General features: G+C 36.6%; 1 long non-coding RNA gene across 1 annotated transcript; it reads right to left on the reverse strand.

The window, feature by feature from the left end:
- Positions 1-10,024: 10,024 nt before the first annotated feature.
- On the reverse strand, positions 10,025-15,484 carry LOC122351664. The gene is made up of 4 exons (XR_006251783.1): positions 15,333-15,484; positions 14,838-14,907; positions 10,361-10,448; positions 10,025-10,099 (listed from the first exon to the last, which is right to left on the reverse strand). It is a non-coding gene; the product is annotated as an uncharacterized LOC122351664 (long non-coding RNA).
- Between the last annotated feature and the right edge of the window lie 1,770 nt (positions 15,485-17,254).

Raw genomic sequence — 17,254 nt, forward strand, 5'->3', positions numbered from 1 at the left:
ATTCTGTGAATTTTGAATAATCAAATCAATTTCAAATCCTTAAGATTCGATTCCCCAGATAATAATTAAACGCTAATTCAAACCCTACAAATCATCTTCTCCTGCACATACTTGCAATTCTGAAGTTAAGTGTAGAGGAAATGTGACGATGGAGGAAACATGTTGCTGCCCTCCAGCCAGGACCAAGACCTCAGTTTCCTTTTAGGTGCATGAGGAAGGAAGGATATATAGGAGAAATAAATGTTCCAGCATCTTTTAGGTGTGTCCTGATTTAATATAGTAAGAAAGGCCTGTTGCTGTGACTGTTGATATAAAGCAGATGTTTCACTGTGTAAACAGTGGAAGGAAGAATTCTGAACTATTTAAAGGTTCCTATGGTTTTCATGATAATAGTCTTGACAATGTTAGATGTAGGATGAAAGTACATATAGACCCTCCCCAGCACTTCGTTGGGCTGCCAAGGAGGAGGTTGTGCATGGATTTGACATACAACTTTGTGAAACAAAAGATTTTTATGTGGATGGCGATCTAAGATCCTATCCAACTGCCTTTGAAGCTACTGATCTACTTCAGAGGACACAATGTTATCTCTGGCTAAATCTAATCTAAGGCTTTACAAGATAAATGTCAAACAGCTGGTAGTGTTGGCAGCCTTTCCTTATGAAGACTATTGCAGTTAGTGTCAAAAGATCTTGATTTCGAGGATGAATAGGAGATTTTTGTTTTAAAGAAACAAAAACAAATTAAAGGAACATTATTTTCCCTACTAAATAGGACATGTATAGAATTCACGATGTGTGCTCATGGTTATGAAAATGCAAAAATTTAAATTTAATGAATCAAACCCGGTACATTCCACAGTTATTGAAGCAATAAATAAATTACGCAGAAAAAGTGTGCAAAAAACATTTACATTTCCAGGGCCAGGATTTCTAGATTTGCCCTTATAAATATCTGAGTTTTGGCTTTGTTTGCATGCAGACCAATCAATGTATGACATCAGTTCCTTATGTTTTCAAAATGCTTGCCAGGTTTCTGTTAGTGTACAACTGCATGGGATTTCTAATTCTGTAACTTAACTTTCATGGATGATGTCCCCTTAACCTTAGATTTGTGATCTTGCTGTAATGCTCTAATAGTACAATATGAAAGTTATTTTCTATAGCCACAAAGATATCTGTTCTTGGAGACTGGTCAGATTATACTGAATACAAATCAGCGACGACGAGAGAAGTTAGTTCAGCTCTTGAGAATACAGAGCCAAGAGACACCTGACACCTGATATTCTTAAAATGACATTTAGTTTTCACTAAGCTCTTATGATCAGCTAACAAATAAACAAAACTACAATAAAAAAAACAAGATAACCCAACTTGTCTAATAAATAGTAGTAGCCCGAATCATACACAAGATGGATTATCTTACATTAAAAATAATGAAAACAGGAGAGGACTTCCTGGTTGAAGATGGAGTAACATGTTGGTTTGTAAGCTTCGCTATGAAATTTCACTTAGAAAATTCTATAAAGCGTGATAACAAGCAGTTTTTGGTGCCTTAAAACTTTTAGGTTGCTTTCTTGTTTACCATCGGTGCAATTTACGTGGTTAAAAAATGGAAACCTGGAAGAAAAGATGTTGCTGAGGAGAAATCTCCGTGAGTTCCCTATCTGGGGAAAGGCCAGCTCAGCGGCAAGTAAAGATCCGTGCTGCGTGCAATTGAAAACGCCGAGTGGAGCTGGGAAAGGTTCAATGGATATCAAAGAAAGTTTGAGCAGAGCGAGATTTCATGGCTGGAGCACAAATCGGTAAGAAGTTTGATGTGATGCAGCGAAGACCATAAACGATCATCGTGCGACTCTAGAACAGCTGGAACAGAGCACTACAACCTCGACTTGAACCGCGGTTCACGAAGCTACAAGCGAAGTCACAAGTCTGCCACGGCAAACTATCAAGAATTAACGAAATGCATTGATCTGGAAGGTCGTTCAAGAGACAAAATATAAGAATCGCTGGAATCAGAAGGAATGGAACACGGACAAGGGGCCAGAGATTTTGTGTCTAAATTGCTCATGGAGGTGCTTGGATTGGATGATTGCCTGCCTAGATTGCGTGCATGAGCCCTTACGTTAGCGTCCGGGAGGACATGGACCCACCGCGACATTTATCGTTAGATACACCATGGCCACATCATAGAGAAGAGAAACATCATGCGTAAAGTGTCAACAATGAAAGTTAATCTTCAATGGCCGGACCATTCAGATCTTCAGAATTACCCGGCGCGGTGGCGGTCAAGAGCGGGCGGCTTTGCAAGAAGTCGCCCAGCTCCTTGGGATAAGCCCAGTGTGAATCACGACATTCTGCCTCCAGCAAAGCTGCGGGGTGACATTCAGTGAAGGAGAGAAAATTCACTGGCAGCAACGAATGAAGCTTGGAAATTTACCCAATTGAACAATTTCTACAGAGGTAATTTAAAATTTCAACAGTATTTAATGATACCAAGCCTATCGTTTTGTTGGAATGTCATATTCTGCTGGATTATAGACAGTGGTGAAGTCTCTGCGGAGTAAAATGCAGAGGTCGGCTCTTCTTTTGGTTTGTTTATTATTATAACCATTTCTATTGCCTTCTAGCTTACGTGGTAAGTTGGGCTGTTCACTTGTTCCTGTGTCAGCTAAACTTGTTCTGTTCTTATATGGTTTAGCTTTTGGGCACTTGTTTGGGGAGGGCATAGTGCTAAATATTTTTTCATGATTGGTACTTAAGATACTTGTCGGTACAAATGATTAGTTCTGTTGTAGTTCATCTTTATGTCTAATAAGCTGAATGCAAAAGTATGTATTTAAGTTTTTCTACTTGGAATGTAAAGAAGTCTAAATGAACCTGTTAAAAGAGGGTCTCATTTAAAATCACTGTCTTCAGATATTATGTTTCTTCAAGAGACTCATTTGAAACGTACTGAACACGTGAGACTGCGAGTGTAAATGGATTGGACAAATTTATCACTCCAATCTCTCCTGCAAAATCCAGAGGGAAAGCTATACTAATTCGTAAAGGTCTTCCATTTAAGCATAACACATTTATTTTTAGATGGAGAGGGAGATATGTTATTGTAATAGGGAAGTATTTTCTCTACCGTAGACTCTAGTTAATGTTTATGGACCAAATTGTGACAACCCTGATTTTTAAAAATGTCTTTGACCGAATCCAAATATTTCAGATACAAATCTCATTATAGGAGTGATTTTAATTGTGTCCTGAATCCATTGCTTGGACAAATCCTTCTCTTCAAAAATAGTCAGTTCCAACTCTGGTAAATTTTTGAATTCATATATTTCAAACTCTAACATGTTTGATGTGTGGAGAGTCTTTATCCAATGGCTAGAATTATTCTTTTTACTCCCAAGTTCATGAAATATATACCTGAATAGATTACTTCATTCTGAATGGTGAAACTTCTATCCCAAGTCTATGCGGCTAAATATCATAATATTATTATTTCTGACCACAGCCCAGTGAGTTTCTCTATTTAAAAAGATAATTTGGAGAAACCACATAGAACTTGGAGGCTTAATCCTCAGTTACTGACGAATAGAGCTTTTATTAACCATTTGAAACAAGATATAGAAAATTTCTTTCATTTCAATGACAAACCAGACATTTCAATGGGGGTGTTATGGGATACATTTAAAGCGTACATGAGAGGTAGTGTTATTTCTTATCAAGCATTTCAGAGGAAAAGTAATAGGGCTGAATTAGATGTGCTGGAATCGCAAATTTCCAAATTGAATATGGAAAATGCTGAAAATCCATGTATTGAAAAATATAAAAAAATCTGTGCACTTAAATATAAGTTAAGGCCAAATTCTTGGTGCAAAAGTTTCAAAAGTCTTTTCAGTATGTAAAACAAAAGTATTTTGAATTCGGTGATAAACCTCACAAACTTTTAGCTCAACAACTTCGCAAAATAACAAACGAGCAATACATAAAATTAAGTCAAGCACAGGAGGACTTCTCACACTTCCCCCCAACGAAATAAATAATAGGTTTCGATGGTTTTGAAAAGCTATATTCGCTCAAAAGGAATTATAGAGCCATGGCTCAGTTTTTAGATCAACAGAACCTTCCCACATTAGATCTAGAACAAATTGAAGAACTGAGCACTTAGAAATTACTCTTGAGAAGTATCAGATACTATAAGCTCTCTCTAAAAAATGGTAAAACTTCCAGGGCCAGATGGATTCTGTAAAGAGTTTTATAAAACCTGTAATAAACTACTGTCACCCTATTTAACTAGGGTTTACAAACAAGCATTTATAGATCAGGCTCTGCCGCCCTCTCTAAATGAGGCTGTTATTACTGTAATCCCCAAAAAGGAAGAGACCCAGAAGAGCTGAGTTCACTTTTAGAATTCAGATCAAAAAATCCTGACAAAAATTCTGGAACAAAGGTTGAGCATAGTCATTAGTAATCTGGTTCATCCAGATCAAAATAGCTTCATACCAAAGCGTAGCTCTTTTTCCAATTTTAGACGTCTCTTTAACATTATGTATTCTTGTAGAGCTTTACAACACTGAACTAGCCATTCTGTCGTTAGATGCTGAAGGCCTTGATCAGATTGAGTGGCCTTATCTGTTTGCTGTGTTAAAGAAATTTAATCTTGGGGATAATTTTATTCTATGGATTAAATTGCTTTACTCAAGCCGATAATGCAAGAATTCTCACAAAATCAAACTATGTCTCCAGTATTTTGATTTGCATTAGAGGTATACAAGACAGGGATGCCCACTGTCACCGATGTTGTTTACTTTAGCAATTGAGCCATTAGCTCCCAGGCCATTAGGACACACACTGGGATTAAAGGGCATAAAACTTCCAAGACTGATAGTAAACTGGCTTTATTTGCAGATGACGTGATTTTGTTTATTACTGAACCGAAAAAATAGCATTCCAAATATCGTTAATTTGCTGAACCATTATGGTACATTTGCAGGATACAAAGTTAATTGGGACAAAAGTGTGTTGATGCCAGTCTCGATTAAGGACTCCTCACAGCTCGAGACATTTGCCTTTTAAGATATCTCTGAAACAATTTACATACTTGGGAATTGAAGTGACCAGTTTTCCGATTTAGCTAAAGCCAACATTAAACCCTTGCTGTCCAGACTTAAGTCCATGATTGACTACTGAAATTACTTCCCATTTCTCTTGTGGGTGGGTTAATACAACTAAGATGATATTTCTTCCCCCAATTTTTCCTATATAGTGCAGAACATTCCTGTTTTTCTGCCTAAATCATTTTTTAAAGATTTTGGTTCCTTTTGTCTGGAATTATAAAGCCCATAGGATTTCTAAAGGCGCTACCTATGCAAATCTAGAGCACAGGGAGGGCTTGCCTTGCCTAATTTTCTCCTACTATTACTGGGCACAACGAACCTCAGGGCCTTGATCTCTTGGATAGATTTTCTTCAACAAGGGATAACTGGTTTGTTATTAGAACAGGAGGAATGTCTACCATATTCTATTAATGTTGATACTTTTATCACCTAAAAGCATTTCAAGTTCACTCCTACAAATCATAATCTGTTATACATAACTTTGGAAGAATTTGGGAAGCAGTTAAAAACACATTTTGATTTCACCCAAATATCATTTTTGCTATCTATTGCAGCTAACCCCTCTTTCTGTCCTTACAGCTTCTAGACAGTACATTTGAGGTTTGGAAAAATGCTGGGTTACAAAGTATGGGGACTTATATTTCAATGGTAAATTTGCCTCCTTTCAACAGCTGTCAGAGCATTGCATAATATTCCATCTAATAATTTCTTCAGGTACCTCCAAATAAGAGACTTTGTGAAGTCTAACATCCCCTAATTATGTTACAACAACTTTCCCATGTGTTTAGACACATTTCTGGGAAATATTATTAGAAATGGTAGTTCAATTTCTTAGATTTACAGGGGTTTAGAACAGCTTAAGCAGCCTCCTATGGAGAATATTAAACATGCATAGGAAGAAGAACTTGGACAAGAAATTCCAAATGAAATTTGGGAAGAAAGTCTTAAAGTGGTCACGGATGTTCTATCAATGCAAGACATTGTCTCATTCAATTTAAGGTGCTCCATAGGCTTCATTACTCCAAGTCTAAACTGCATCAGATATTTCCGGACGTGTCTCCACTGTGTGATAAATGTAACAGTTTAATCTCCAACCTGTCTCATAGTTTTGTTTTATGTTCCAAATTACAGAATTGGTGCAAAATATTTCAAGTCTTTTTCAGAGACATTAAACATTTCTCTATTGACGTTGACCCAATATTAATTATATTTGGTGTTTCAGAAGTATTTTCCAACTCACACGAGTACAACAACAGTTTGTTGCATATGGTCCTAATTTCTGCTAAAAGCGTATCCTTTTGTTTGGGAAAAAAATAAGTTCCTACTGTTAAATTATGGCTGGCAGAGCTGACAGGTACACTACACCTGGAGAAGAATCCGGTATATCCTACAGGACAAGATTTTTGTTGTTAGGAGAAAATTTGGTCTCCCTTTATTTTTTTCTTCTTACAAAAGTGTGATTGAGGTCTTATATATCCAGTCCAGTACCTGCATTTACCACTAAATAGCACTTGGGGTTGGTGGGGTAGGGCAAGAGATACTTATTGTTTTACTGTTAATATTGTTTCTATGGTATATCTATCTTTATATTTTGTATGTGTGTGTTAAAAAATGTAATTACAAGAGAATGTTCATTGTACATTAGACCAATAAAAATATTTTTAAAGAGAAATTTAATAATAAAATTAAGAAAAAAAATTAAAAAAATGAAAACAGATTTTGTTTGACAAACATTAATAGTGTCTCACAGCGATTGTTGAAATGCATTTTGTCACATGGCAAGACACAGCAAAGGCTTAATCCTTTATAATTTAAGCCTGGAATACACTACTTTCGGTTTTTGCCCTGATTTTTAAGTCTGAACAAGTTGACACTAATTGAGGAAATTCAGAGCCAGACTGCAGATTGAAGCCCACAGTTTAAACAGAAAATCGGGATTGGTGTATAATGGTCACAGACTCTGATTTTTTTTTTTTTTTAGCTTCAGACTTTGATTCCATCCCATTGGAGGATATTAGAATTAATACACAACACAGAATTTCTATGGAAAAAAAATCATAAGACTATTTAATCAAATAAATTATTAAATAAATTTAATAAATTAAGTTGTTTATGCATTCAATACTTTTATGCAATAACAATAAAACAATAAAAATGGTGAGAAAAGGTAGCAGCTTAGGGACCTAAACATATAATTTGTTGAAACCTGATAAACTGATGTACGAAAACATAGGGTTAGCGATAACTGAATCCACTTGGCACAGCTGCTGTAAAAGCAATTCAGAGATTCATAGCCATTAAGTACCTGTGAAACAATTTCCCATCGGGCTCTTGGAACTAACTATGCTTCTGGCAAAAGAACCAGTGTTCTCCAAAGTGGAGAAGAACCCGAGATGCACATACCTCACCAGCTACTCTTATGTGTAAAAAGACACACAGAGGGAGATATGCACAAATGAAACTAGCCAGATCCTAACAACAACAGAAAAAAAAATCTGCTCTTAACCACAGCACTGACCTGCTTTGCACGAATCTCAATTCGAGGTTAAGAACAACCCCCAAGATTACTTATTTTGGTTGCTGAAGTTAGGCCCACCATGAGTCACAATAAATAATCAATCAATCAATCATTTTTATTTATATAGCACTTTTTTAACAACACAGGTTGTATCAAAGCACTGAACAGAATAAAGTGAAGAGAATACAATAATATGAATGTTATAATGGCGAGATTGAACAATTTGTTAAAATACAAATGCATAGGCGTTTCTGTAATCAATTTGGCGATATGTACAGCTAGAAGTTAAGTGTCCCCAACAAAGCAAGCCAGAAGCGACAGCGACGAAGACAAACTCTCCATCTATACAGAATGGAGAAAAAGAAACCTTGGGAGAACCAGACTCTGTTTGGGACCCGATTCTCCTCTGGCGGATGCCCAGCACTTAACATCCAGTTCAATTTTTAAACGCACCTGTGTCCAGATAGTGTAAATGATTCACAAACTGTTCTTTTTAAAATGTAAACTAGTATTACTGAAATCTGCCTCCAAGACACAGTGTTTTATTCCAACCTTAATGTTTTATTAAATATTTACATTCATAAAGCGTAATTATGCTAATATAATAGTTAATGTTATATTAGAAGGGTACTGCGTCACAACTAACCACAGCTGATGCAGCCTGCCTCTCACTTGCTCACAATCAATCCCTGGTTATAAAATGAATAACCAGCTCATAAGCTAAAATAGCATAATTGGATGATATATGATAAAAAAAAAGCTTTCCCACACAATCATTTTACAACACAACTTGTAATCCTCCAAAGATACAGCATTGTATGTGCACAGATGCCACTCAACAACTGCATTTACTCCGATCATGCATGCTCATGATTATGAATGATGTAGCTACGTATGCTACAGACCATGGTGATACTACAGACCATGGTGATGCTACACATTATAATAAAAATTGCCCAATATGCAATTGTAGACCTAGGCATTATTTGTAATTTTGAATGTAGCTTCTGTGACTTGGCTTGTGAATTTAAAAAGCTTAAGATGTAGTATCACTAAACAGTCGATCTAAATCTGAACAATATCTACATATTCTGTGGCTAGCCTAAAAATCCACAACAACTTGTTTTTCCCTGGTCTAAAATTCCAATTGGGAGCCAACTGGCTTTAACCTCTTTCAGACATGCAAAAAGTGACCAAAAACACAATTATCTCTTGATTTCAAATGTCTGCGAGTCCCATCAGGAGTTCGAAGGTGGAGGTTTCACATTTCAGGATCACGGGTGCGCCAGAGTGCCGTACCCCTGAGAGAGAGTCCTTCCTCAGAGGTATGGCCCAGGGAGGGGCTGTCACGAAGAAGTGCGAGTTCTAAAAACCAGGCCCAGGTGGGCCAGTATGACCTAACAAACAGAACCTGTTCCTCATCCTCCCTGACCTTGCGGGAGAAGGATCACTGGGGGAAAGACATACTTACCAAGGCCCGAGGCCAGCTGCGAGTCAGTGCATCCATGCAGGGGCCTCGAAACCTTCGACAGCTTGCTTCTCTGGCCAGTGTGGCGAGTCCCTCATGCACCCTTCCTGTACCCACGAGGACACCAGCGTGCATGCATGGGGAAGGGCCAGTCTCTTGAGGAGAGGTGCACTCGGCATTTAACTGCGGCAGTGACGAGGCTCAATCCGCTTTAGGTGTGCCTCGTCACACGCCGCCAGACCTGTCCAATACCACCGACCCTCCTCCTCACAAACACTCCCATTGGGAGCCTGGTGAAACAAATAAGGACAGGGTGATGATGACAATCAAGGGGGAGGGCAGCCGACTCGTCACACTGTTTATGAGTATATCCACTAGGGGTTATCAATGCATAATGTCCCCAGGAACATACATTTTATAAACATACTCTAACAGACCTACTGAAAAGGTACGAAGGCTCAAAGGTTGCCAATGAGTCGCAATGGAGTGGGAATGCCAGGTACAGTGCAATAAATGAAGGCAAACTCCCATTCAATGTTTCTTATCTGGACTGTAGGCCTAGGAAAGGAGTATCCGGTACAAACTAGTCCTTATAATATAACTAGGAGTGATTTGACAGATTTTTGTTGATTTTGTTGTGCATCCTTCCATTGTAACTAAACAATGTCCGGGAAACAACCAAGTGAAACAGTTTATAAAAATAAAAAAAAAACCTCAAAATTCACTTATCTGGTGCCCTGACCAAAGCTAGTTGCTAGATGTGTTGGTGTATCAAAACAACCCTAGATATATTTACAAACTGAAACTATAGTTTATTTATTTTTTCATAACAAATTAATCTCAATTAAACTGCAGTTGTTTGCTTTGAACATAAAACTGACCTTTGATTCACACTGAAAACAGTCCTGGAGGAGAATTTATTCCAGGCTCCACTGCAAAATGTGCTTGAAATTGTGTGACAATATTGTAAAGTTGACAGGAGCAGGGATTGTCTGAAGCACTAGAAGAAAATCATACAGACATATGACACATATCACAAACAAACAGTGTTTATCTTTTACCTTTGTTTTGCCAATAAATTATCAAAATACCCACCACACATATACATTTTCCAACAATTATATGCTTGTGCATATGTGTGTGTGTGTGTGTGGTTGTGTGAGAATAGAAGCGTCTGTGGCTTATTTATGAGCACAGTATCCAGTTCATGGTTAAATACCATAAAGACTTTTTAGACCAAAGACCCCCATCCCAATCATACCTGTAAAGTAGAAAGACATGAAGAGAAGCTGCCCTGTTGTCCTCATCTTGACTGTTGATCATAAGTCACAAATAGTAGCAACCTCACACTGGAAATAAAAGTACAAAACAGAAATCATTCAGATGAGCCACCCAGGAAAAGAGGGGAAAAAGACCTAAAACCTGTATTGTAACGTTGACGTGGACTTCCTTTTTCTGAGTTTATATAGAGTCTTAAGAAAAGTCTATAACATACTTTGATAAAAAATTTCTCAATGGTAGGGTAAAAAAACAACCCTTTCACCTTGTCAGAAAACAGCTCTGTTCAGAGCAACAAGCTTCTGTGCATGTCTCTTTAAATGCTAATGAGCTCTGCAGAATCCGCCCCTCTCGAGGTGATGATCCATTCTTGAAACTGTAAAATTTAGCTACTGAACTTGCTGACTAGCACATATTTAGGAAAGGCTATTTGCAAAGATTGATGAAATATACAACAACTACAACTATGTATTAAATACTCTTTTCACTAGGTAGCGCTAGATCACAAATGATTTTGCAAACATAGACACATTCAGCAGGTAGATCGGAAGCCACATTATAATTTAATTTGATTATGAGATGTGCATGATAATCAAATTAGATTAATTGCACAGTCCTACATCACACATTTCAATACTTTAAAAGCATTAAAATATATAAACTTTTTTTTCTTTCACACTCCAAACACTTTAAAGGGGTCATGAACTGAGAAATTACATTTCCTTTGATCTTTTGACATACAACAGGTCAATGTATTAAAGCATCATGAGTTTCAAAATTCAAACCGTTCTTGTAAAAAAAAAAAAACAACCATGGAATGCACCAATTTATAAGGTAACGGTGTGGCTAAACACCGCCTTCTTTGTTTGCTTTACCACAAATTCATTTTTAAACAAGACAGTATGATGCAGACTTTTTTAGAGAGACTGATGCAGTGCTGAGTCTGACTCAGTGTGATTAAACCGTGTTTTACCAATTTTACTTTGTCCGTTCCAGATCTTTTCATGTATACTATATATATATATATAGTGATATACGAATTAATATCAGTAAAGCCTGTTCTTTGATTAGCAGGTCATGAAGATTATTAAATCTTCATCACCTGTTTTTAAATGAAGTGCCAGCTGAAACACAGAGCCATAGATCATTGACAAGCTATGCAACATTCCGTTCAGATTTGCGGATGGTTCATTTAAGTAGCTTGTCTGTGATCAAAAAGCAAGGTCTCTGCAGCAACTAGCTAACTCAGTTAGAAAATCAGCACATTCTTTAACAAAATCTGTGCTGTGCCCTGGTGGCCTGTATACAGTAGCCAGTAAAAACATGACAGGGGATTTATCACGTGTTTAGCATGTGTTTCTCTAGATAATGTTATACGCAGCATCAAAACTTCAAATGAGTTATACTTAAAACATGCCCCATGAGAAGTACTGAGAATATTGTAATAAATTGTAACACTCCCCCTTTACCTTTTAAACATGGCTCATTTTATAGCAGTAATTTTGGAGGGTAGACTAATTTAAAGTAATAAATTCATCTGGTTTTATCAGGTTTCTGTCAAACAGAGGTTCTGATGTTTGATCAAATCATTATATAAAAAGTGCTTTTGTAGAAAGGGATCTAATATTCAGCAAGCCAAGTTTTACCATTTGCTTCTTTGTATTATAAATAGTTTTTATTTGTTGAACATCAATTAAATTATTGCTTTTAATTTGGTTTGAACGTTCTCTGTGTATTCTAATTTGGGCAACAGACACAGTCTCTATAGTGTGATATTTAAGTGAAAGAGTCTCTATGTGCTGAGAATTCTCTGGTACTTTCCAGGTGGGCACTGTGCAGGGGCTGGTTCTGCCTGTTGTTCCTGTTGAATCCCAAGAAACTGGAGCTAATATCACAGTGGGAGGTAGAATAGAATCAGGTACCTCATGCTCCAGAAAAGATCATGGCGGCGTGATAAATCAACAGCCTTGCTGTTTTGCTGCCTGGTCGATAAGTAACCGTTAACTGAAATCTGGTAAAGAACAAAGCCCACCTGGCTTGACAGAGAGTCTAACGTTTAGCACCTTTTATATATTTAAGATTCTTATGGTCTGTGATCACCTGGAATGGGTGTACGGCTCCTTTAGCCAGAGACGCCCAGCTTTTGATTGCTGCTTTCATGGACAAGAGTTCTTTGTTACCCACATCATAATTTCTTTTGGCTGCTGTAAACTTCCTAAAAAGAAAGTGCATGGAAATAGTTTGCCTGGTTGGCTGTCTCTGAGAAAGCACTGCTCCAATTTCACAGTCGGAGGCATCCACCTCCACAACGAATGGACAACTGGGTCCGGGAGTTTGAGAAAGGAAAGCTGTGGTGAATCTCTCCTTTAGGTTATAGAATGCTGTAGTAGCAGAATCCTTCCATTGAAGCTTGGTTGGCTTTCCTTTGAGCAGGGAGGTTAAAGGGGCAGTGACAGTACTGTAACCTCTAATGAATCTACGGTAAAACAATTTTGACACCCTGATGCCTTATATCGTATCCCAGGGATGAAGACTTTTGAAACATGAAACTCACATTTCTTAGCTTTGACATAGAGCTGGTTTTAGAGCAGTCTGGAGAGTACAGTCTCGACATGGCGATGTGTTCTGCCTCCGTTTTGGAATAAACCAAAATGTCGTCAATGTAAGTCACCACGTTTTTGTTCAGAATGTCTTTGAAAATTTCATTGATGAAAGACTAGAAAACTGCTGGAGCACTGGCTAGGCCATACGGCATAACAAGATATTCGGATATAGGATAAACAGGCAAGTTCATACACAAGAAATTAGAATAATCATAAGAGAAACACTTGGTAAGGCAGGGAAACTGGCAATACTTTGACAAGCATAATGTGTGCTCTAGCTTTATGCTGGGCAAACAGGCCAGTCTTTAAACCAGGTACTGGTAGCTTTGGCACTGCGTGCAGGTATCAAGTGCTGTTGGAAAATTAAATCTGCATCTACATAAAGTTGATCAGCAGCAGGAAGTACTATAAAATTTCCTGGTATACAGCTGCATTGACCTTAGACCTAGAAAACACCAGCAGATGACATGGCACCCCATACCATCACTGATGTGGAAACTTTACACTGGACCTCACGCCCAGCGTGGATTCTGTGCCTCACCTCTCTTTAGAACTAGGTTCTGTAGAACTAGACTGAGAGACCATTTAAAGGGCCTTTGCAGGTGTTTTTGAGTTAATTAGCTAATTAGAGAGTGGCACCAGGTCTTCAATATTGAACCTTTTTCACAGTATTCTAATTTTCTGAAATACTGAATTTGGGGTTTTCATTAGTTGTCAGCTATAATCACCAAAATTAAAACAATGGAATTTGTGAAATAAATCAACTTTTTGATGATATTCTAATTATATGACCAGCACCTGTATGGCTGTGTTTGTTAACTGGCATTTGTGTCTGAAAAAGCTCATAGAGATTTACCAGTGAATTCAGAGTATGGGACACCATACTCAACAATATCTCCCTTTCCATTCTATTTTAAAGATTATAAAAGAAATCTCTTTTTGCACACTTTCTAGATTATATATAATCTGTTCCTAATCAGATAGCATATATTGAATTTAGCTAATTTAAAATGTAAGCAGATTTCACACACAAATCTTAATTACTGTTAATCTGAAACAGGCGATTACCAATAAAATCTCAAACATCACCACCAGCCCATAATTCAGTTCAAAGTTCTGTTTAATTAATTTATTTAAATTTTTGCTAAATTATTTAATATTTAATAGCAGTGTTTAATAATTTCTATTGTAACTATATGGCACAGCTGCAATATTAATCATTGCAATAACGTCATTGAACTGGAAGTTAAGTGCTGGGCGTCCGGTCAGAGGAGAACTGGCCCCAACTGAGTCTGGTTTCTCCCAAGGTTTTTTTTTTCCATTCTGTATGGATGGGGTTTTGGTTTCTTGCCGCTGTTGCCTCTGGCTTGCTTTGTTAGGGACATTAACTTCTAGTGATTATCATCGAATTGATTACAGAGACCGTCTCTGCATTTAATAACAAATTGTTCCTCTCTCGTTATTATACATCCGTCATTGTATTCTTCTACTTTATACTGTACAGTGCTTTGATGCAACCTGTGTTGTTAAAAAGCGCTATATAAATAAAATGATTGATATTATTCAGTTAAAATATAAATTCATTATAATGACTAGGGTAGTTGCCATTTTGACTGTATGGTTTGTTTACATATTTAATATACCTATAAGGATATTTGGATTTAAAAGATAATTAAGATTGATAAATCTTAATCATTTAAAATGCCCTTATGGTATGTATTTAAATTGATGAACCTAAGGATCACAAGCGAAATACTGTACAAAGGGTGCCTTTCATCAACTAGATCGCAGGTGTTTCCCATTAGAAAAAAGTATTTTCTTGTACACATTACATTCAAAGAAGTTCAATATAAATACCTTTATTGGATGGGTTCTTCAAAAATTCACAATTCATAAGTCACCCCTACACCATGGTGACTGACAAGATCTGTGAAGGAAGATGAAAAACACTACTTTTAAAACACTAGTAGTTTAACGCTACTTTAAAAGAAAACATGGACTTTTGCATTATGTCGCTCCATGAAATTCATCAATATATTGGTGCATCATGTACAATTATGATAATTGTAGCTATATACTACATTAAACAACCATACCACACCTATAATATCAATGTACCACAGTAACGCCATATTGCTTTAAAATCGGAAAAAAATACAAAATACACACGAAATAAAAAGTGTTAAACACAGTAGTATTAAAGTGACCTCTATTTTCCCCAAATACATTGCCTTTTTGCAAATCAATTAATTTTATTTTAAAAATTCCTTTGTGCGACTACTGAAACGTAACACAGGTTAGCTCACTTTATGAACGCTCACGTAAACACATTAAAAAAGCTGTAAACAGTACCTGTAAATCCGTGATGTTATATCCTATTTTTGTCAACGAAAGCGCACAAAACTTAAGTTAAATACATTATGTACTTGAACAAACGTTTAAGGAAGTTGTCAAGACTGCTTTCCCAACGTCATTACTGGAAAACACGTGCTTCAAGCGAACTTGACAGCATGGTTGCCAGCTTTTCACAATAAAACCCGCCCAAATGCTACTGGAAACTATACTAAAACTAGCCCAGTTGCTTTTAAAGGTGGATCCCCTTGATAAAAGTCTAATTCCGGGGATACATATCACACTACTGGGGTCGTTTCAACCCTCGGACATAAAAAAAAAAAAACATATCGAGGAAACAATATTAAAATAATAACGCAACACTGCCAGGCAGAAACAGTTCATGTGAAATTCATTGACAAACAAATAAATAAATAATAGGTTACGTGTGTATAAGAGAACTAAATTAAAATATTCGCCCAGCCAAAATTTGGACGTTTAATGACCGTTGAAAAGAAGTCTTCTGGCCGTAAATTACACGTCTTTTTTGCACGTCCCAGGACGTCTAAATGTATCATCTCTTAGATGCCCATTTTGCGTTAGTTTAGTGCATTGATTTATGTTCACAAGCCTTCACATAAACATCGTAAAGGCATTTAATTATGTCTTTATACATCTAAACTTTAAAAGGTCAAAAATCGGTGCAGTCCTACCATGACGTCTATAAGGTCACAAACAAGAACACATTATTTGTGTACTTAAGGAAGAAGAGTGTTCTAATTTAGTACATTTTATTGTGAATATTACATTTTTACATTTATTACAATGTCTTCCATTTATTAAACAGCTACCATTTAAACAAGAAAAAACTGTTTTACATTCATGTTAGAGGGCATTTTTTGTAAACAAGAAAATAACAGTACAGGATCACACATATGTATCTATTTTTAGAGTCGTCAAAATGTTTACTCTCATTTCCTTGGTCCACAAAGTGTGATTCATGTGTTCCACCATTGATGCATGGATATAGAAGTGCTCATTACTCAAACAAGTAAACAACAAAAATCCTGGATTATGGCTAACATGTTTTTAGAGTCTGTGAAAGATGTTTATGGCTCAATATTCTATCCACCACTCCCAGCTCTTCCTGGAGTGTGTTTCAGATCTGCCATCGTCTGTAGTGTTTGGGCTCCAGCATCTGAGGGAAGAGAATATAAATATTAAAACTTGTTTTTTTGTCTTTATAGTCCTATATCTAAATTTAAGATATAATGAAACAGGATTGCACATAATCTACAGTAATCTTATGTCAGTAAAATAATTTCTGCAATAAATGTGTATTAGATTTTAGCTGTGCTGATTCCTCTTCAATACAATGAGGTGTCCTTGAGAAAGACTCTTAACTAGGTGTGTAACTGTGAAAGTGAACAGCATAATTTCTGATAATGAAAGGTTGTCTTTTTAGACAATGTGCCTGAATTAATGATGGTATTAAAAATCAACTGAGAATTGTACATTAACAGAACTTTGGCATACCTGTTGTTTGGTCCTGGAAGGCTGACAGCCCAGGTGTGATGCTGTTGGACTAATGTAGTATGGAATGTAATCTGTCATGTGTTGATTTCTCTTTCCTCTCCTCATTGACCGCTCAGATTCAGTGAGAGTGGAACATCTGTTTAACTTAATTTACAGACTTCAGCATGTGATTTTTCTTGAGGTCTTCCTACATTTACTTAACATTTCAGTCTCTCTCAAGTAATTTACTCCTAAAAGAAATTTAGAAAAGGCTACATCTGACAGTATTAACTTTTATTAAATCATTAAACATACTGTGTGCTATTATCTGGTGCTTGTCAAAGACACTAAAATAATTAAAATGTTTTATTTGATTTATTTTTATACTAAAACATTCTTATTCTCTCACTAAATGTAACAAAAAAACA

Source organism: Puntigrus tetrazona, chromosome 9 (genome assembly GCF_018831695.1).
Source record: "Puntigrus tetrazona isolate hp1 chromosome 9, ASM1883169v1, whole genome shotgun sequence".
NCBI classification, from domain to species: domain Eukaryota; kingdom Metazoa; phylum Chordata; class Actinopteri; order Cypriniformes; family Cyprinidae; genus Puntigrus; species Puntigrus tetrazona.